General features: G+C 40.4%; 9 non-coding genes across 9 annotated transcripts; 4 read left to right on the top strand and 5 right to left on the bottom strand.

Annotated features, from left to right (window-relative positions):
• The first annotated feature begins 203 nt into the window (after positions 1-203).
• TRNAE-CUC (transfer RNA glutamic acid (anticodon CUC)) lies at positions 204-275 on the top strand. Its single transcript has one exon. It is a non-coding gene; the product is annotated as a tRNA-Glu (tRNA).
• Positions 276-3284: 3009 nt separating this feature from the next.
• Positions 3285-3359, bottom strand: TRNAF-GAA (transfer RNA phenylalanine (anticodon GAA)). Its single transcript has one exon. It is a non-coding gene; the product is annotated as a tRNA-Phe (tRNA).
• A 3641-nt stretch (positions 3360-7000) lies between these two features.
• Positions 7001-7073, bottom strand: TRNAF-GAA (transfer RNA phenylalanine (anticodon GAA)). The gene has a single exon. It is a non-coding gene; the product is annotated as a tRNA-Phe (tRNA).
• Positions 7074-7732: 659 nt separating this feature from the next.
• TRNAE-CUC (transfer RNA glutamic acid (anticodon CUC)) lies at positions 7733-7804 on the top strand. Its single transcript has one exon. It is a non-coding gene; the product is annotated as a tRNA-Glu (tRNA).
• A 2954-nt stretch (positions 7805-10758) lies between these two features.
• TRNAF-GAA (transfer RNA phenylalanine (anticodon GAA)) lies at positions 10759-10835 on the bottom strand. The gene has a single exon. It is a non-coding gene; the product is annotated as a tRNA-Phe (tRNA).
• A 665-nt stretch (positions 10836-11500) lies between these two features.
• TRNAE-CUC (transfer RNA glutamic acid (anticodon CUC)) lies at positions 11501-11572 on the top strand. The gene has a single exon. It is a non-coding gene; the product is annotated as a tRNA-Glu (tRNA).
• A 2987-nt stretch (positions 11573-14559) lies between these two features.
• TRNAF-GAA (transfer RNA phenylalanine (anticodon GAA)) lies at positions 14560-14632 on the bottom strand. Its single transcript has one exon. It is a non-coding gene; the product is annotated as a tRNA-Phe (tRNA).
• A 664-nt stretch (positions 14633-15296) lies between these two features.
• TRNAE-CUC (transfer RNA glutamic acid (anticodon CUC)) lies at positions 15297-15368 on the top strand. The gene has a single exon. It is a non-coding gene; the product is annotated as a tRNA-Glu (tRNA).
• A 2966-nt stretch (positions 15369-18334) lies between these two features.
• Positions 18335-18407, bottom strand: TRNAF-GAA (transfer RNA phenylalanine (anticodon GAA)). Its single transcript has one exon. It is a non-coding gene; the product is annotated as a tRNA-Phe (tRNA).
• Positions 18408-20773: the final 2366 nt, after the last annotated feature.

The following is a 20773-nucleotide window of genomic DNA, read 5'->3' as shown; positions in this document are numbered from 1 at the left end:
GAGCTAATTCCCCTCTTACATGAAAGTGCGTCAGTGCGGGCTGCTTCACTTCCTTGCAGGGCAAATCTGTCTGGGAACTTGCACTGCTGAATCCCAGTTATCAGACACAGCTGAATGTCCAGGGCTGTGGATGATTGGGTGAGAAGGAGAGTTTGAATCATCGGAGCCCAGTAAGTAGACCCTTTGTCGCCATACTAGGCATCTCCCTGGTTGTCTAGTGGTTAGGATTCGGCGCTCTCACCGCCGCGGCCCGGGTTCGATTCCCGGTCAGGGAAAGAACAGCTTAGTGTTTTGAAAACCCAATCGGATACTTTTTCTGTTCATATCTTAAGTTACTGTTGACAGAAATCTCATTTTATTTCCCCCATTGATTTTTAGACTTGCGCAAAACACATCTCTTGCTAATTCAATTCCCAAAACAGAAAGGATAATGGAAGTGACTTTAGAATTGTATTCATTGCGCATGTCAATTGAAATATTGCAAGAAGAGAATGCGCTAGTCGGGGGAAAGTTATACATACACACCTACATACTTATGAACATAAATTGCTTCAAGATCATTTCTTAGCCGACATTTCGGTTTTGTTTGAACATTTGTAGTAATAATAATCATACTCAATCAATGTATTATATTATGATGATTTCCAGTCACCAGGACTCAGGACGAGATTGCCACGGCCATTGAGTACCGCCACCTACCCCATCACACAAACACACACACACAAAAAATGCTATATTGGTAACAATAATTTAAAAAGGGGGAATTAAATGGCCGAAGTGGGCAATGTATAATTGTGTACAGATCCATAAACCGACCCCTGAGCATGTATATACCTATAAGCATGTACAGTGTTGTTTGTTACAGCGGTTTCCAAATTATTTCCATTTGAAAGATTTCATTTTTCTGAAAGGTGTGCAAGCAAATTGTATGAAAATTGAACAAAAGTTACAAAAGAATACATGGATGTTTCGTATCCAGAGTCAGGTGGATGAGATGAGATGGGGACATGTTCATATTGTAACTGTACATTACTAAAAAAAGGCTTTTTTTCTATACAGATAAGGTGTTTTAAAAAAACATGCAATACACACTCACACACACAAATGCAAAACTGTAACTGTTTCATACGCTCATAATATACATTTTCTTTAACTGTTGCGCACGCAATGTCTTGTATATAATGTATACCCTGTTCATTTATTGTAACTGTACTTGTAACCATGTACTATTTGTTTTACTCTGTGCCAGGACATACTTGAAAACGAGAGGTAACTCTCAATGTATTACTTCCTGGTAAAATATTTTATAAATAAATAAAATGCACACTCACACACACAAATGCAAAATGCACACACAAAAGCCAAAAAGATGGTACTGCAAACACTAATTAACACCAAAGGGATGTGCCTATTGCTAAAATATGAGCAGCAGCAGCGGCAGACCACTGTTATCTATGGGATGGGACTGTTACCCCCTGCAGACACGCGCACACACGCGCACACACGCGCACACACGCGCACACACGCGCACACACGCACAGGAGGGTCTGTAGTGTGACAGGGCCGCCAGCTTCGCCACCTGGCACTCTTCTTGAATTAAAATAAAACCTATCTCCTTACTCTTTGTGGATGCACCCTCTTGACCAACAAGAGGGACAGGACCAGCTCTCCTGCAGGCTTCCATTTCCCCTTCCTTTCCTCTCTCACTTGAAAACTTCTACCCCTGAGAGAGTGGTGGGAGGGAGATAGAGCAAGAAACAGCGCCCCCCAAAACCTGTCCCATTAACAGGCAGAAGGCAGCACAGGCTTCTGTCCCTCTGCTCCTCTCCTCTCCTCTCCTCTCACTCCATTCATTTGCTATGGTGGAGGAGGAGCCTCTCTCTCTCTCTCTCCTCTCGTCTCTCCTCTCTCTCTCTCTCCCCTTCTCTCTCCCTCCTCTCTCTCTCTCTCTCTCTCACTCTCTCTCTCTCTCTCTCCATCTCTCTCTCTCTCTTCTCTCTCTCTCTCTCTCTCTCTCTTCACCTAGCAGCCAGTATATGTGATGATGTCACAATGCGTCTCTAACATCACAGACATATGCTGACATCATCACACAGGCTGACTGGCCATTAAGAGACAGAGAGGCAGATAGAGACACACTGACAAATGCATACACTGAAGGCACAGGCAGCATGCAGCTTCTGCACCATAAAAGTACATTTGAATCAAAAAGAATGATGATGTCTTTTAAGTGTGGCTCTATTGAAGTTTTGGGGTGTAAGTGTCAAGACAAATCTTGCAAAAAAACGGAGGCATCATTTTCAACCATTTAATCAATATGTGCTTTTAGATGACACTATCCTACATTCTGCATGGATATAATAATAATAATATTATTAAAAATAATATTAATAATAATAATAATAGATACCATGGGAAAATAATAGGAGACATAATGGAAATATTATCCAGTTTGTCACCATAAGGGGAATATACATAGCGCTTCACAGCAATAATACAAGTGACAAAACTGGAATATAATAAATATATGGCTAGGGATACAGTATCCTACAGTACATCTGTCATGGATATAATAATAAGAGACATCATGGGAAAATTATAGGAAACATAATGGTAAAAAGCGCTACAGACATAAAAGGAAAGATCCGGAAAAAGAGTTGCTGGCTCCCCCGAAGAGCTTACAGTCTAAGTCTATACATAACAAGATACTATGTGTATCCATTTTGTGACCATTTCTGTCATCAGAAAATAGAAACAACATGCAGAACACATCCAACTTTGCTGCCATTTGCTCATTAAATATTTTGACCAACACCAGTCTGTGAACTGTTGATGTTTAATGCTATGGTCACAAGCACAGCAGTATCGCCAATAATGCAAGACGGTTTTATGTATGTCTTCTTCGCGCTGAAGCCGGTGTCTCTTGGAGCTCTGGTGGAGGAACTATTCACCTGTCTTGATGTCTCAGAGCTTTCAGAGAGTAAAAAACCTAGCAATAGTTTAGTTATTTTGATGCCCGCCTCATATAAACAAAATACAGCACACAATCCACTTTGCTTGCTCTCACTTATTGTATCATTTTGCCAATACCTATATGTGCAACACTGATTTTTAATGCTATTGTTTCATACGTTGCATTCATTCTTTGGTATCTCTATCAAAATGGTTGAACTGAATCAGAAGTCATATGGTGACAAATTGTTATTATTATTATTATTATTATTATGATTCTAAATAATGTAAAGGTTGCTCAATAAACTACTGCTGGTATTGACAAAATCATCTGCCGAAACCCGGGATCGAACCAGGGGACCTTTAGATCTTCAGTCTAACGCTCTCCCAACTGAGCTATTTTCGGCTATGCATGATTTTTGGACAGGTGTCTGGAGCGGATCTGAAGCACAATGTTAGAGATAGGCCAGATAAGCTTCCTTGAAAAGGTGAATTTTCAGAGAGTCTGGGGGAATACAATATAAGACTTCATGGGAATAAGTGCAAACTGTAAACACTGTAAAATCTGGGGCATCCCTTCAATCTAGTACAATCTAGTATATATTATAATGCTTGAAACAACTTTAAAATGTTGAATTTTTCCTTTTCTTGTTCACTGTATTGGCAAACGCAGCAAGGTAAACAAAAGAGAGTATTTCCTACAATCAATAGCACTAACAGGCTTCAGTGAAGTCATCATATCAATCAGTGATCTCATGTAAAAGTAGAATGCCTGGAAGGCCTTGCCCTACTGACTACACACCAAAAAAATTGGAGAATGCGGCATCGATCCCGCTACCTCTTACATGCAAAGCAAGCGCTCTACCATGTGAGCTAATTCCCCTCTTACATGAAAGTGCGTCAGTGCGGGCTGCTTCACTTTCTGCAGGGCAAATCTGTCTGGGAACTTGCACTGCTGAATCCCAGTTATCAGACACAGCTGAATGTCCAGGGCTGTGGATGATTGGGTGAGAAGGAGAGTTGAATCATCGGAGCCCAGTAAGTAGACCCTTTGTCGCCATACTAGGCATCTTCCCTGGTTGTCTAGTGGTTAGGATTCGGCGCTCTCACCGCCGCGGCCCGGGTTCGATTCCCAGGTCAGGGAAAGAAAGCTTTTGTTTTGAAAACCCAATCGGATACTTTTTCTGTTCATATCTTAAGTTACTGTTGACAGAAATGTCATTTTATTTCCCCCATTGATTTTAGACTTGCGCAAACACATCTCTTGCTAATTCAATTCCCAAAACAGAAAGGATAATGGAAGTGACTTTAAGAATTGTATTCATTGCGCATGTCAATTGAAATATTGCAAGAAGAGAAAGCGCTAGTCGGGGAAAGTTATACATACACACCTACATACTTATGAACATAAATTGCTTCAATATCATTTCTTAGCCGACATTTCGGTTTTGTTTGAACATTTGTAGTAATAATAATCATACTCAATCAATGTATTATATTATGATGATTTCCAGTCACCAGGACTCAGGACGAGATTGCCACGGCCATTGAGTACCGCCACCTACCCCATCACACAAACACACACACACAAAAAATGTATATTGGTAACAATAATTTAAAAGGGGGAATTAAAATGGCCGAAGTGGGCAATGTATAATTGTGTACAGATCCATAAAACCGACCCCTGAGCATGTATATACCTATAAGCATGTACAGTGTTGTTTGTTACAGCGGTTTCCAAATTATTTCCATTGAAAGATTTCATTTTTCTGAAAGGGTGCAAGCAAATTGTATGAAAATTGAACAAAAGTTACAAAAGAATACATGGATGTTTCGTATCCAGAGTCAGGTGGATGAGATGAGATGGGGACATGTTCATATTGTAACTGTACATTACTAAAAAAAGGCTTTTTTTCTATACAGATAAGGTGTTTAAAAAAACATGCAATACACACTCACACACACAAATGCAAAACTGTAACTGTTTCATACGCTCATAATATACATTTTCTTTAACTGTGCACGCAATGTCTTGTATATAATGTATACCCTGTTCATTTATGTAACTGTACTTGTAACCATGTACTATTTGTTTTACTCTGTGCCCAGGACATACTTGAAAACGAGAGGTAACTCTCAATGTATTACTTCCTGGTAAAATATTTTTATAAATAAATAAAATGCACACTCACACACACAAATGCAAAATGCACACACAAAAGCCAAAAAGATGGTACTGCAAACACTAATTAACACCAAAGGGATGTGCCTATTGCTAAAATATGAGCAGCAGCAGCGGCAGCACCCCTGTTATCTATGGATGGGACTGATACCCCCTGCAGACACGCGCACACACGCACACACACGCACAGAGGGGTCCTGTAGTGTGACAGGGCACGCCAGCTTCGCCACCAGGCACTCCTTCTTGAATTAAAATAAACCTATCTCCTTACCTCTTTGTGGATGCACCCTCTTTACCAACAAGAGGGACAGGACCAGCTCTCCTCAGCTTCCATTTCCCCTTCCTTTCCTCTCTCACTTGAAAACTTTCTACCCCTGAGAGAGTGGGTGGGAGGGAGATAGAGCAAGAAACAGCGCCCCAAAACCTGTCCCATTAACAGCAGAAGCAGCACAGGCTTCTGTCCCTCTGCTCCTCTCCTCTCCTCTCCTCTCACTCCATTCATTTGCATGGGAGGGAGGAGCCTCTCTCTCTCTCTCTCTCTCTCTCTCTCTCTCTCTCTCTCTCTCTCTCTCTCTCTCTCTCTCTCTCTCTCTCTCTCTCTCCACCTAGCAGCCAGTATATGTGATGATGTCACAATGCGTCTCTAACATCACAGACATATGCTGACATCATCACACAGGCCTGACTGGCCATTAAGAGACAGAGAGGCAGATAGAGACACACTGACAAATGCATACACTGAAGGCACAGGCAGCATGCAGCTTCTGCACCATAAAAGTACATTTGAATCAAAAAGAATGATGATGTCTTTTAAGTGTGGCTCTATTGAAGTTTTGGGGTGTAAGTGTCAAGACAATCTTGGCAAAAAACGTAGGCATCATTTTCAACCATTTAATCAATATGTGCTTTTAGATGACACTATCCTACATTCTGCATGGATATAATAATAATAATATTATTAAAAATAATATTAATAATAATAATAATAGATACCATGGGAAAATAATAGGAGACATAATGGAAATATTATCCAGTTTGTCACCATAAGGGGAATATACATAGCGCTTCACAGCAATAATACAAGTGACAAAACTGGAATATAATAAATATATGGCTAGGGATACAGTATCCTACAGTACATCTGTCATGGATATAATAATAAGAGACATCATGGGAAAATTATAGGAAACATAATGGTAAAAAGCGCTACAGACATAAAAGGAAAGATCCGGAAAAAGAGTTGCTGCTCCCCCGAAGAGCTTACAGTCTAAGTCTATACATAACAAGATACTATGTGTATCCATTTTGTGACCATTTCTGTCATCAGAAAATAGAAACAACATGCAGAACACATCCAACTTTGCTGCCATTTGCTCATTAAATATTTTGACCAACACCAGTCTGTGAACTGTTGATGTTTAATGCTATGGTCACAAGCACAGCAGTATCGCCAATAATGCAAGACGGTTTTATGTATGTCTTCTTCGCGCTGAAGCCGGTGTCTCTTGGAGCTCTGGTGGAGGAACTATTCACCTGTCTTGATGTCTCAGAGCTTTCAGAGAGTAAAAAACCTAGCAATAGTTTAGTTATTTTGATGCCCGCCTCATATAAACAAAATACAGCACACAATCCACTTTGCTTGCTCTCACTTATTGTATCATTTTGCCAATACCTATATGTGCAACACTGATTTTTAATGCTATTGTTTCATACGTTGCATTCATTCTTTGGTATCTCTTACAAAATGGTTGAACTGAATCAGAAGTCATATGGTGACAAATTGTTATTATTATTATTATTATTATTATGATTCTAAATAATGTAAAGGTTGCTCAATAAACTACTGCTGGTATTGACAAAATCATCTGCCGAAACCCGGGATCGAACCAGGGACCTTTAGATCTTCAGTCTAACGCTCTCCCAACTGAGCTATTTCGGCTATGCATGATTTTTGGACAGGTGTCTGGAGCGGATCACAATGTTAGAGATAGGCCAGATAAGCTTCCTTGAAAAGGTGAATTTTCAGAGAGTCTGGGGGAATACAATATAAGACTTCATGGAATAAGTGCAAACTGTAAACACTGTAAAATCTGGGGCATCCCTTCAATCTAGTACAATCTAGTATATATTATAATGCTTGAAACACTTTAAAATGTTGAATTTTTCCTTTTCTTGTTCACTGTATTGGCAAACGCAGCAAGGTAAACAAAAGAGAGTATTTCCTACAATCAATAGCACTAACAGGCTTCAGTGAAGTCATCATATCAATCAGTGATCTCATGTAATAGTAGAATGTCTGGAAGGCCTTGCCCTACTGACTGACACACCAAAAAACTTGGAGAATGCGGGCATCGACCCCGCTACCTCTTACATGCAAAGCAAGCGCTCTACCATGTGAGCTAATTCCCCTCTTACATGAAAGTGCGTCAGTGCGGGCTGCTTCACTTTCTGCAGGGCAAATCTGTCTGGGAACTTGCACTGCTGAATCCCAGTTATCAGACACAGCTGAATGTCCAGGGCTGTGGATGATTGGGTGAGAAGGAGAGTTGAATCATCGGAGCCCAGTAAGTAGACCCTTTGTCGCCATACTAGGCATCTTCCCTGGTTGTCTAGTGGTTAGGATTCGGCGCTCTCACCGCCGCGGCCCGGGTTCGATTCCCGGTCAGGAAAGAAAGCTTTTGTTTTGAAAACCCAATCGGATACTTTTTCTGTTCATATCTTAAGTTACTGTTGACAGAAATCTCATTTTATTTCCCCCATTGATTTTAGACTTGCGCAAACACATCTCTTGCTAATTCAATTCCCAAAACAGAAAGGATAATGGAAGTGACTTTAAGAATTGTATTCATTGCGCATGTCAATTGAAATATTGCAAGAAGAGAATGCGCTAGTCGGGGAAAGTTATACATACACACCTACATACTTATGAACATAAATTGCTTCAATATCATTTCTTAGCCGACATTTCGGTTTTGTTTGAACATTTGTAGTAATAATAATCATACTCAATCAATGTATTATATTATGATGATTTCCAGTCACCAGGACTCAGGACGAGATTGCCAAACCGAGGCCATTGAGTACCGCCACCTACCCCATCACACAAAACACACACACACAAAAAATGTATATTGGTAACAATAATTTAAAAGGGGGAATTAAAATGGCCGAAGTGGGCAATGTATAATTGTGTACAGATCCATAAACCGACCCCTGAGCATGTATATACCTATAAGCATGTACAGTGTTGTTTGTTACAGCGGTTTCCAAATTATTTCCATTTGAAAGATTTCATTTTTCTGAAAGGGTGCAAGCAAATTGTATGAAAATTGAACAAAAGTTACAAAAGAATACATGGATGTTTCGTATCCAGAGTCAGGTGGATGAGATGAGATGGGGACATGTTCATATTGTAACTGTACATTACTAAAAAAAAAGGCTTTTTTTCTATACAGATAAGGTGTTTTAAAAAAACATGCAATACACACTCACACACACAAATGCAAAACTGTAACTGTTTCATACGCTCATAATATACATTTTCTTTAACTGTGCACGCAATGTCTTGTATATAATGTATACCCTGTTCATTTATGTAACTGTACTTGTAACCATGTACTATTTGTTTTACTCTGTGCCCAGGACATACTTGAAAACGAGAGGTAACTCTCAATGTATTACTTCCTGGTAAAATATTTTATAAATAAATAAAATGCACACTCACACACACAAATGCAAAATGCACACACAAAAGCCAAAAAGATGGTACTGCAAACACTAATTAACACCAAAGGGATGTGCCTATTGCTAAAAATATGAGCAGCAGCAGCGGCAGCACCCCTGTTATCTATGGATGGGACTGATACCCCCTGCAGACACGCGCACACACGTGCACACACGCGCACACACACGCGCACACACGCGCACACACGCGCACACACGCACAGAGGGGTCTGTAGTGTGACAGGGCACGCCAGCTTCGCCACCAGGCACTCCTTCTTGAATTAAAATAAACCTATCTCCTTACCTCTTTGTGGATGCACCCTCTTTACCAACAAGAGGGACAGGACCAGCTCTCTCAGCTTCCATTTCCCCTTCCTTTCCTCTCTCACTTGAAAACTTTCTACCCCTGAGAGAGTGGGTGGGAGGGAGATAGAGCAAGAAACAGCGCCCCAAAACCTGTCCCATTAACAGCAGAAGCAGCACAGGCTTCTGTCCCTCTGCTCCTCTCCTCTCCTCTCCTCTCACTCCATTCATTTGCATGGGAGGGAGGAGCCTCTCTCTCTCTCTCTCTCTCTCTCTCTCTCTCTCTCTCTCTCCTCTCTCTCTCTCTCTCTCTCTCTCTCTCTCTCTCTCTCTCTCTCTCTCTTCACCTAGCAGCCAGTATATGTGATGATGTCACAATGCGTCTCTAACATCACAGACATATGCTGACATCATCACAGGCTGACTGGCCATTAAGAGACAGAGAGGCAGATAGAGACACACTGACAAATGCATACACTGAAGGCACAGGCAGCATGCAGCTTCTGCACCATAAAAGTACATTTGAATCAAAAAGAATGATGATGTCTTTTAAGTGTGGCTCTATTGAAGTTTTGGGGTGTAAGTGTCAAGACAATCTTGGCAAAAAACGGAGGCATCATTTTCAACCATTTAATCAATATGTGCTTTTAGATGACACTATCCTACATTCTGCATGGATATAATAATAATAATATTATTAAAAATAATATTAATAATAATAATAATAGATACCATTGGAAAATAATAGGAGACATAATGGAAATATTATCCAGTTTGTCACCATAAGGGGAATATACATAGCGCTTCACAGCAATAATACAAGTGACAAAACTGGAATATAATAAATATATGGCTAGGGATACAGTATCCTACAGTACATCTGTCATGGATATAATAATAAGAGACATCATGGGAAAATTATAGGAAACATAATGGTAAAAAGCGCTACAGACATAAAAGGAAAGATCCGGAAAAAGAGTTGCTGCTCCCCCGAAGAGCTTACAGTCTAAGTCTATACATAACAAGATACTATGTGTATCCATTTTGTGACCATTTCTGTCATCAGAAAATAGAAACAACATGCAGAACACATCCAACTTTGCTGCCATTTGCTCATTAAATATTTTGACCAACACCAGTCTGTGAACTGTTGATGTTAATGCTATGGTCACAAGCACAGCAGTATCGCCAATAATGCAAGACGGTTTTATGTATGTCTTCTTCGCGCTGAAGCCGGTGTCTCTTGGAGCTCTGGTGGAGGAACTATTCACCTGTCTTGATGTCTCAGAGCTTTCAGAGAGTAAAAAACCTAGCAATAGTTTAGTTATTTTGATGCCCGCCTCATATAAACAAAATACAGCACACAATCCACTTTGCTTGCTCTCACTTATTGTATCATTTTGCCAATACCTATATGTGCAACACTGATTTTTAATGCTATTGTTTCATACGTTGCATTCATTCTTTGGTATCTCTTACAAAATGGTTGAACTGAATCAGAAGTCATATGGTGACAAATTGTTATTATTATTATTATTATGATTCTAAATAATGTAAAGGTTGCTCAATAAACTACTGCTGGTATTGACAAAATCATCTGCCGAAACCCGGGATCGAACCAGGGACCTTTAGATCTTCAGTCTAACTAACGCTCTCCCAACTGAGCTATTTCGGCTATGCATGATTTTTGGACAGGTGTCTGGAGCGGATCTGAAGCACAATGTTAGAGATAGGCCAGATAAGCTTCCTTGAAAAGGTGAATTTTCAGAGAGTCTGGGGGAATACAATATAAGACTTCATGGGAATAAGTGCAAACTGTAAACACTGTAAAATCTGGGGCATCCCTTCAATCTAGTACAATCTAGTATATATTATAATGCTTGAAACACTTTAAAATGTTGAATTTTTCCTTTTCTTGTTCACTGTATTGGCAAACGCAGCAAGGTAAACAAAAGAGAGTATTTCCTACAATCAATAGCACTAACAGGCTTCAGTGAAGTCATCATATCAATCAGTGATCTCATGTAATAGTAGAATGTCTGGAAGGCCTTGCCCTACTGACTACACACCAAAAAACTTGGAGAATGCGGGCATCGACCCCGCTACCTCTTACATGCAAAGCAAGCGCTCTACCATGTGAGCTAATTCCCCTCTTACATGAAAGTGCGTCAGTGCGGGCTGCTTCACTTTCTGCAGGGCAAATCTGTCTGGGAACTTGCACTGCTGAATCCCAGTTATCAGACACAGCTGAATGTCCAGGGCTGTGGATGATTGGGTGAGAAGGAGAGTTGAATCATCGGAGCCCAGTAAGTAGACCCTTTGTCGCCATACTAGGCATCTTCCCTGGTTGTCTAGTGGTTAGGATTCGGCGCTCTCACCGCCGCGGCCCGGGTTCGATTCCCGGTCAGGGAAAGAAAGCTTTTGTTTTGAAAACCCAATCGGATACTTTTTCTGTTCATATCTTAAGTTACTGTTGACAGAAATGTCATTTTATTTCCCCCCATTGATTTTAGACTTGCGCAAACACATCTCTTGCTAATTCAATTCCCAAAACAGAAAGGATAATGGAAGTGACTTTAAGAATTGTATTCATTGCGCATGTCAATTGAAATATTGCAAGAAGAGAATGCGCTAGTCGGGGAAAGTTATACATACACACCTACATACTTATGAACATAAATTGCTTCAATATCATTTCTTAGCCGACATTTCGGTTTTGTTTGAACATTTGTAGTAATAATAATCATACTCAATCAATGTATTATATTATGATGATTTCCAGTCACCAGGACTCAGGACGAGATTGCCACGGCCATTGAGTACCGCCACCTACCCCATCACACAAACACACACACACAAAAAATGTATATTGGTAACAGATATTTAAAAAGGGGGAATTAAAATGGCCGAAGTGGGCAATGTATAATTGTGTACAGATCCATAAACCGACCCCTGAGCATGTATATACCTATAAGCATGTACAGTGTTGTTTGTTTACAGCGGTTCCAAATTATTTCCATTTGAAAGATTTCATTTTTCTGAAAGGGTGCAAGCAAATTGTATGAAAATTGAACAAAAGTTACAAAAGAATACATGGATGTTTCGTATCCAGAGTCAGGTGGATGAGATGAGATGGGGACATGTTCATATTGTAACTGTACATTACTAAAAAAGGCTTTTTTTCTATACAGATAAGGTGTTTTAAAAAACATGCAATACACACTCACACACACAATGCAAACTGTAACTGTTTCATACGCTCATAATATACATTTTCTTTAACTGTGCACGCAATGTCTTGTATATAATGTATACCCTGTTCATTTATGTAACTGTACTTGTAACCATGTACTATTTGTTTTACTCTGTGCCCAGGACATACTTGAAAACGAGAGGTAACTCTCAATGTATTACTTCCTGGTAAAATATTTTATAAATAAATAAAATGCACACTCACACACACAAATGCAAAATGCACACACAAAAGCCAAAAAGATGGTACTGCAAACACTAATTAACACCAAAGGGATGTGCCTATTGCTAAAATATGAGCAGCAGCAGCGGCAGCACCCCTGTTATCTATGGATGGACTGATACCCCCTGCAGACACGCGCACACACGCGCACACACGCGCACACACGCGCACACACGCGCACACCACGCGCACACACGCACAGAGGGGTCTGTAGTGTGACAGGGCACGCCAGCTTCGCCACCAGGCACTCCTTCTTGAATTAAAATAAACCTATCTCCTTACCTCTTTGTGGATGCACCCTCTTTACCAACAAGAGGGACAGGACCAGCTCTCCTCAGCTTCCATTTACCCTTCCTTTCCTCTCTCACTTGAAAACTTTCTACCCCTGAGAGAGTGGGTGGGAGGGAGATAGAGCAAGAAACAGCGCCCAAAACCTGTCCCATTAACAGCAGAAGCAGCACAGGCTTCTGTCCCTCTGCTCCTCTCCTCTCCTCTCACTCCATTCATTTGCATGGGAGGGAGGAGCTGCTTTCTCTCTCTCTCTCTCTCTCTCTCTCTCTCTCTCTCTCTCTCTCTCTCTCTCTCTCTCTCTCTCTCTCTCTCTCTCTCTCTCTCTCTCTCTCTCTCATCTCTCTCTCTCTCTCTCTCTCTCCTCTCTTCACCTAGCAGCCAGTATATGTGATGATGTCACAATGCGTCTCTAACATCACAGACATATGCTGACATCATCACACAGGCTGACTGGCCATTAAGAGACAGAGAGGCAGATAGAGACACACTGACAAATGCATACACTGAAGGCACAGGCAGCATGCAGCTTCTGCACCATAAAAGTACATTTGAATCAAAAGAATGATGATGTCTTTTAAGTGTGGCTCTATTGAAGTTTTGGGGTGTAAGTGTCAAGACAATCTTGGCAAAAAACGGAGGCATCATTTTCAACCATTTAATCAATATGTGCTTTTAGATGACACTATCCTACATTCTGCATGGATATAATAATAATAATATTATTAAAAATAATATTAATAATAATAATAATAGATACCATGGGAAAATAATAGGAGACATAATGGAAATATTATCCAGTTTGTTCACCATAAGGGGAATATACATAGCGCTTCACAGCAATAATACAAGTGACAAAACTGAATATAATAAATATATGGCTAGGGATACAGTATCCTACAGTACATCTGTCATGGATATAATAATAAGAGACATCATGGGAAAATTATAGGAAACATAATGGTAAAAAGCGCTACAGACATAAAAGGAAAGATCCGGAAAAAGAGTTGCTGCTCCCCCGAAGAGCTTACAGTCTAAGTCTATACATAACAAGATACTATGTGTATCCATTTTGTGACCATTTCTGTCATCAGAAAATAGAAACAACATGCAGAACACATCCAACTTTGCTGCCATTTGCTCATTAAATATTTGACCAACACCAGTCTGTGAACTGTTGATGTTTTAATGCTATGGTCACAAGCACAGCAGTATCGCCAATAATGCAAGACGGTTTTATGTATGTCTTCTTCGCGCTGAAGCCGGTGTCTCTTGGAGCTCTGGTGGAGGAACTATTCACCTGTCTTGATGTCTCAGAGCTTTCAGAGAGTAAAAAACCTGGCAATAGTTTAGTTATTTTGATGCCCGCCTCATATAAACAAAATACAGCACACAATCCACTTTGCTTGCTCTCACTTATTGTATCATTTTGCCAATACCTATATGTGCAACACTGATTTTTAATGCTATTGTTTCATACGTTGCATTCATTCTTTGGTATCTCTTACAAAATGGTTGAACTGAATCAGAAGTCATATGGTGACAAATTGTTATTATTATTATTATTATTATTATTATGATTCTAAATAATGTAAAGGTTGCTCAATAAACTACTGCTGGTATTGACAAAATCATCTGCCGAAACCCGGGATCGAACCAGGGACCTTTAGATCTTCAGTCTAACGCTCTCCCAACTGAGCTATTTCGGCTATGCATGATTTTTGGACAGGTGTCTGGAGCGGATCTGAAGCACAATGTTAGAGATAGGCCAGATAAGCTTCCTTGAAAAGGTGAATTTTCAGAGAGTCTGGGGGAATACAATATAAGACTTCATGGGAATAAGTGCAAACTGTAAACACTGTAAAATCTGGGGCATCCCTTCAATCTAGTACAATCTAGTATATATTATAATGCTTGAAACACTTTAAAATGTTGAATTTTTCCTTTTCTTGTTCACTGTATTGGCAAACGCAGCAAGGTAAACAAAAGAGAGTATTTCCTACAATCAATAGCACTAACAGGCTTCAGTGAAGTCATCATATCAATCAGTGATCTCATGTAATAGTAGAATGTCTGAAGGCCTTGCCCTACTGACTACACACCAAAAAACTTGGAGAATGCGGGCATCGACCCCGCTACCTCTTACATGCAAAGCAAGCGCTCTACCATGTGAGCTAATTCCCCTCTTACATGAAAGTGCGTCAGTGCGGGCTGCTTCACTTTCTGCAGGGCAAATCTGTCTGGGAACTTGCACTGCTGAATCCCAGTTATCAGACACAGCTGAATGTCCAGGGCTGTGGATGATTGGGTGAGAAGGAGAGTTGAATCATCGGAGCCCAGTAAGTAGACCCTTTGTCGCCATACTAGGCATCTTCCCTGGTTGTCTAGTGGTTAGGATTCGGCGCTCTCACCGCCGCGGCCCGGGTTCGATTCCCGGTCAGGAAAGAAAGCTTTTGTTTTGAAAACCCAATCGGATACTTTTTCTGTTCATATCTTAAGTTACTGTTGACAGAAATGTCATTTTATTTCCCCCCATTGATTTTAGACTTGCGCAAACACATCTCTTGCTAATTCAATTCCCAAAACAGAAGGATAATGGAAGTGACTTTAAGAATTGTATTCATTGCGCATGTCAATTGAAATATTGCAAGAAGAGAATGCGCTAGTCGGGGAAAGTTATACATACACACCTACATACTTATGAACATAAATTGCTTCAATATCATTTCTTAGCCGACATTTCGGTTTTGTTTGAACATTTGTAGTAATAATAATCATACTCAATCAATGTATTATATTATGATGATTTCCAGTCACCAGGACTCAGGACGAGATTGCCACGGCCATTGAGTACCGCCACCTACCCCATCACACAAACACACACACACAAAAAATGTATATTGGTAACAATAATTTAAAAAGGGGGAATTAAAATGGCCGAAGTGGGCAATGTATAATTGTGTACAGATCCATAAACCGACCCCTGAGCATGTATATACCTATAAGCATGTACAGTGTTGTTTGTTACAGCGGTTTCCAAATTATTTCCATTTGAAAGATTTCATTTTTCTGAAAGGGTGCAAGCAAATTGTATGAAAATTGAACAAAAGTTACAAAAGAATACATGGATGTTTCGTATCCAGAGTCAGGTGGATGAGATGAGATGGGGACATGTTCATATTGTAACTGTACATTACTAAAAAAAGGCTTTTTTTCTATACAGATAAGGTGTTTTAAAAAAACATGCAATACACACTCACACACACAAATGCAAAACTGTAACTGTTTCATACGCTCATAATATACATTTTCTTTAACTGTGCACGCAATGTCTTGTATATAATGTATACCCTGTTCATTTATGTAACTGTACTTGTAACCATGTACTATTTGTTTTACTCTGTGCCCAGGACATACTTGAAAACGAGAGGTAACTCTCAATGTATTACTTCCTGGTAAAATATTTTATAAATAAATAAAATGCACACTCACACACACAAATGCAAAATGCACACACAAAAGCCAAAAAGATGGTACTGCAAACACTAATTAACACCAAAGGGATGTGCCTATTGCTAAAATATGAGCAGCAGCAGCGGCAGCACCCCTGTTATCTATGGATGGGACTGATACCCCCTGCAGACACGCGCACACACGCGCACACACGCGCACACACGCGCACACACACGCACACACGCGCACACACGCACAGAGGGGTCTGTAGTGTGACAGGGCACGCCAGCTTCGCCACCAGGCACTCCTTCTTGAATTAAAATAAACCTATCTCCTTACCTCTTTGTGGATGCACCCTCTTTACCAACAAGAGGGACAGGACCAGCTCTCCTCAGCTTCCATTTACCCTTCCTTTCCTCTCTCACTTGAAAACTTTCTACCCCTGAGAGAGTGGGTGGGAGGGAGATAGAGCAAGAAACAGCGCCCCAAAACCTGTCCCATTAACAGCAGAAGCAGCACAGGCTTCTGTCCCTCTGCTCCTCTCCTCTCCTCTCACTCCATTCATTTGCATGGGAGGGAGGAGCTGCTTTCTCTCTCTCTCTCTCTCTCTCTCTCTCTCTCTCTCTCTCTCTCTCTCTCTCTCTCTCTCTCTCTCTCTCTCTCTCTCTCTCTCTCTCTCTCTCTCTCTCTCTCTCTCTCTCTTCACCTAGCAGCCAGTATATGTGATGATGTCACAATGCGTCTCTAACATCACAGACATATGCTGACATCATCACACAGGCTGACTGGCCATTAAGAGACAGAGAGGCAGATAGAGACACACTGACAAATGCATACACTGAAGGCACAGGCAGCATGCAGCTTCTGCACCATAAAAGTACATTGAATCAAAAAGAATGATGATGTCTTTTAAGTGTGGCTCTATTGAAGTTTTGGGGTGTAAGTGTCAAGACAATCTTGGCAAAAAACGGAGGCATCATTTTCAACCATTTAATCAATATGTGCTTTTAGATGACACTATCCTACATTCTGCATGGATATAATAATAATAATATTATTAAAAATAATATTAATAATAATAATAATAGATACCATGGGAAAATAATAGGAGACATAATGGAAATATTATCCAGTTTGTCACCATAAGGGGAATATACATAGCGCTTCACAGCAATAATACAAGTGACAAAACTGGAATATAATAAATATATGGCTAGGGATACAGTATCCTACAGTACATCTGTCATGGATATAATAATAAGAGACATCATGGGAAAATTATAGGAAACATAATGGTAAAAAGCGCTACAGACATAAAAGGAAAGATCCGGAAAAAGAGTTGCTGCTCCCCCGAAGAGCTTACAGTCTAAGTCTATACATAACAAGATACTATGTGTATCCATTTTGTGACCATTTCTGTCATCAGAAAATAGAAACAACATGCAGAACACATCCAACTTTGCTGCCATTTGCTCATTAAATATTTTGACCAACACCAGTCTGTGAACTGTTGATGTTTAATGCTATGGTCACAAGCACAGCAGTATCGCCAATAATGCAAGACGGTTTTATGTATGTCTTCTTCGCGCTGAAGCCGGTGTCTCTTGGAGCTCTGGTGGAGGAACTATTCACCTGTCTTGATGTCTCAGAGCTTTCAGAGAGTAAAAAACCTAGCAATAGTTTAGTTATTTTGATGCCCGCCTCATATAAACAAAATACAGCACACAATCCACTTTGCTTGCTCTCACTTATTGTATCATTTTGCCAATACCTATATGTGCAACACTGATTTTTAATGCTATTGTTTCATACGTTGCATTCATTCTTGGTATCTCTTACAAAATGGTTGAACTGAATCAGAAGTCATATGGTGACAAATTGTTATTATTATTATTATTATGATTCTAAATAATGTAAAGGTTGCTCAATAAACTACTGCTGGTATTGACAAAATCATCTGCCGAAACCCGGGATCGAACCAGGGACCTTTAGATCTTCAGTCTAACGCTCTCCCAACTGAGCTATTTCGGCTATGCATGATTTTTGGACAGGTGTCTGGAGCGGATCTGAAGCACAATGTTAGAGATAGGCCAGATAAGCTTCCTTGAAAAGGCTGAATTTTCAGAGAGTCTGGGGGAATACAATATAAGACTTCATGGAATAAGTGCAAACTGTAAACACTGTAAAATCTGGGGCATCCCTTCAATCTAGTACAATCTAGTATATATTATAATGCTTGAAACACTTTAAAATGTTGAATTTTTCCTTTTCTTGTTCACTGTATTGGCAAACGCAGCAAGGTAAACAAAAGAGAGTATTTCCTACAATCAATAGCACTAACAGGCTTCAGTGAAGTCATCATATCAATCAGTGATCTCATGTAATAGTAGAATGTCAGGAAGGCCTTGCCCTACTGACTACACACCAAAAAACTTGGAGAATGCGGGCATCGACCCCGCTACCTCTTACATGCAAAGCAAGCGCTCTACCATGTGAGCTAATTCCCCTCTTACATGAAAGTGCGTCAGTGCGGGCTGCTTCACTTTCTGCAGGGCAAATCTGTCTGGGAACTTGCACTGCTGAATCCCAGTTATCAGACACAGCTGAATGTCCAGGGCTGTGGATGATTGGGTGAGAAGGAGAGTTGAATCATCGGAGCCCAGTAAGTAGACCCTTTGTCGCCATACTAGGCATCTTCCCTGGTTGTCTAGTGGTTAGGATTCGCGCTCTCACCGCCGCGGCCCGGGTTCGATTCCCGGTCAGGGAAAGAAAGCTTTTGTTTTGAAAACCCAATCGGATACTTTTTCTGTTCATATCTTAAGTTACTGTTGACAGAAATGTCATTTTATTTCCCCCATTGATTTTAGACTTGCGCAAACACATCTCTTGCTAATTCAATTCCCAAAACAGAAAGGATAATGGAAGTGACTTTAAGAATTGTATTCATTGCGCATGTCAATTGAAATATTGCAAGAAGAGAATGCGCTAGTCGGGGAAAGTTATACATACACACCTACATACTTATGAACATAAATTGCTTCAATATCATTTCTTAGCCGACATTTCGGTTTTGTTTGAACATTTGTAGTAATAATAATCATACTCAATCAATGTATTATATTATGATGATTTCCAGTCACCAGGACTCAGGACGAGATTGCCACGGCCATTGAGTACCGCCACCTACCCCATCACACAAACACACACACACAAAAAATGTATATTGGTAACAATAATTTAAAAAGGGGGAATTAAAATGGCCGAAGTGGGCAATGTATAATTGTGTACAGATCCATAAACCGACCCCTGAGCATGTATATACCTATAAGCATGTACAGTGTTGTTTGTTACAGCGGTTTCCAAATTATTTCCATTTGAAAGATTTCATTTTTCTGAAAGGGTGCAAGCAAATTGTATGAAAATTGAACAAAAGTTACAAAAGAATACATGGATGTTTCGTATCCAGAGTCAGGTGGATGAGATGAGATGGGGACATGTTCATATTGTAACTGTACATTACTAAAAAAAGGCTTTTTTTCTATACAGATAAGGTGTTTTAAAAAAACATGCAATACACACTCACACACACAAATGCAAAACTGTAACTGTTTCATACGCTCATAATATACATTTTCTTTAACTGTGCACGCAATGTCTTGTATATAATGTATACCCTGTTCATTTATGTAACTGTACTTGTAACCATGTACTATTTGTTTTACTCTGTGCCCAGGACATACTTGAAAACGAGAGGTAACTCTCAATGTATTACTTCCTGGTAAAATATTTTATAAATAAATAAAATGCACACTCACACACACAAATGCAAAATGCACACACAAAAGCCAAAAAGATGGTACTGCAAACACTAATTAACACCAAAGGGATGTGCCTATTGCTAAAATATGAGCAGCAGCAGCGGCAGCACCCCTGTTATCTATGGATGGGACTGATACCCCCTGCAGACACGCGCACACACGCGCACACACGCGCACACACGCGCACACACACGCACACACGCGCACACACGCACAGAGGGGTCTGTAGTGTGACAGGGCACGCCAGCTTCGCCACCAGGCACTCCTTCTTGAATTAAAATAAACCTATCTCCTTACCTCTTTGTGGATGCACCCTCTTTACCAACAAGAGGGACAGGACCAGCTCTCCTCAGCTTCCATTTACCCTTCCTTTCCTCTCTCACTTGAAAACTTTCTACCCCTGAGAGAGTGGGTGGGAGGGAGATAGAGCAAGAAACAGCGCCCCAAAACCTGTCCATTAACAGCAGAAGCAGCACAGGCTTCTGTCCCTCTGCTCCTCTCCTCTCCTCTCACTCCATTCATTTGCATGGGAGGGAGGAGCTGCTTTCTCTCTCTCTCTCTCTCTCTCTCTCTCTCTCT

Source organism: Ascaphus truei, unplaced genomic scaffold (genome assembly GCF_040206685.1).
Source record: "Ascaphus truei isolate aAscTru1 unplaced genomic scaffold, aAscTru1.hap1 HAP1_SCAFFOLD_3370, whole genome shotgun sequence".
Taxonomy (NCBI): Eukaryota; Metazoa; Chordata; class Amphibia; order Anura; family Ascaphidae; genus Ascaphus; species Ascaphus truei.
The sequence above is the reverse complement of the archived record's forward strand: the minus strand, read 5'-3'. Positions and strand labels throughout refer to the sequence as shown.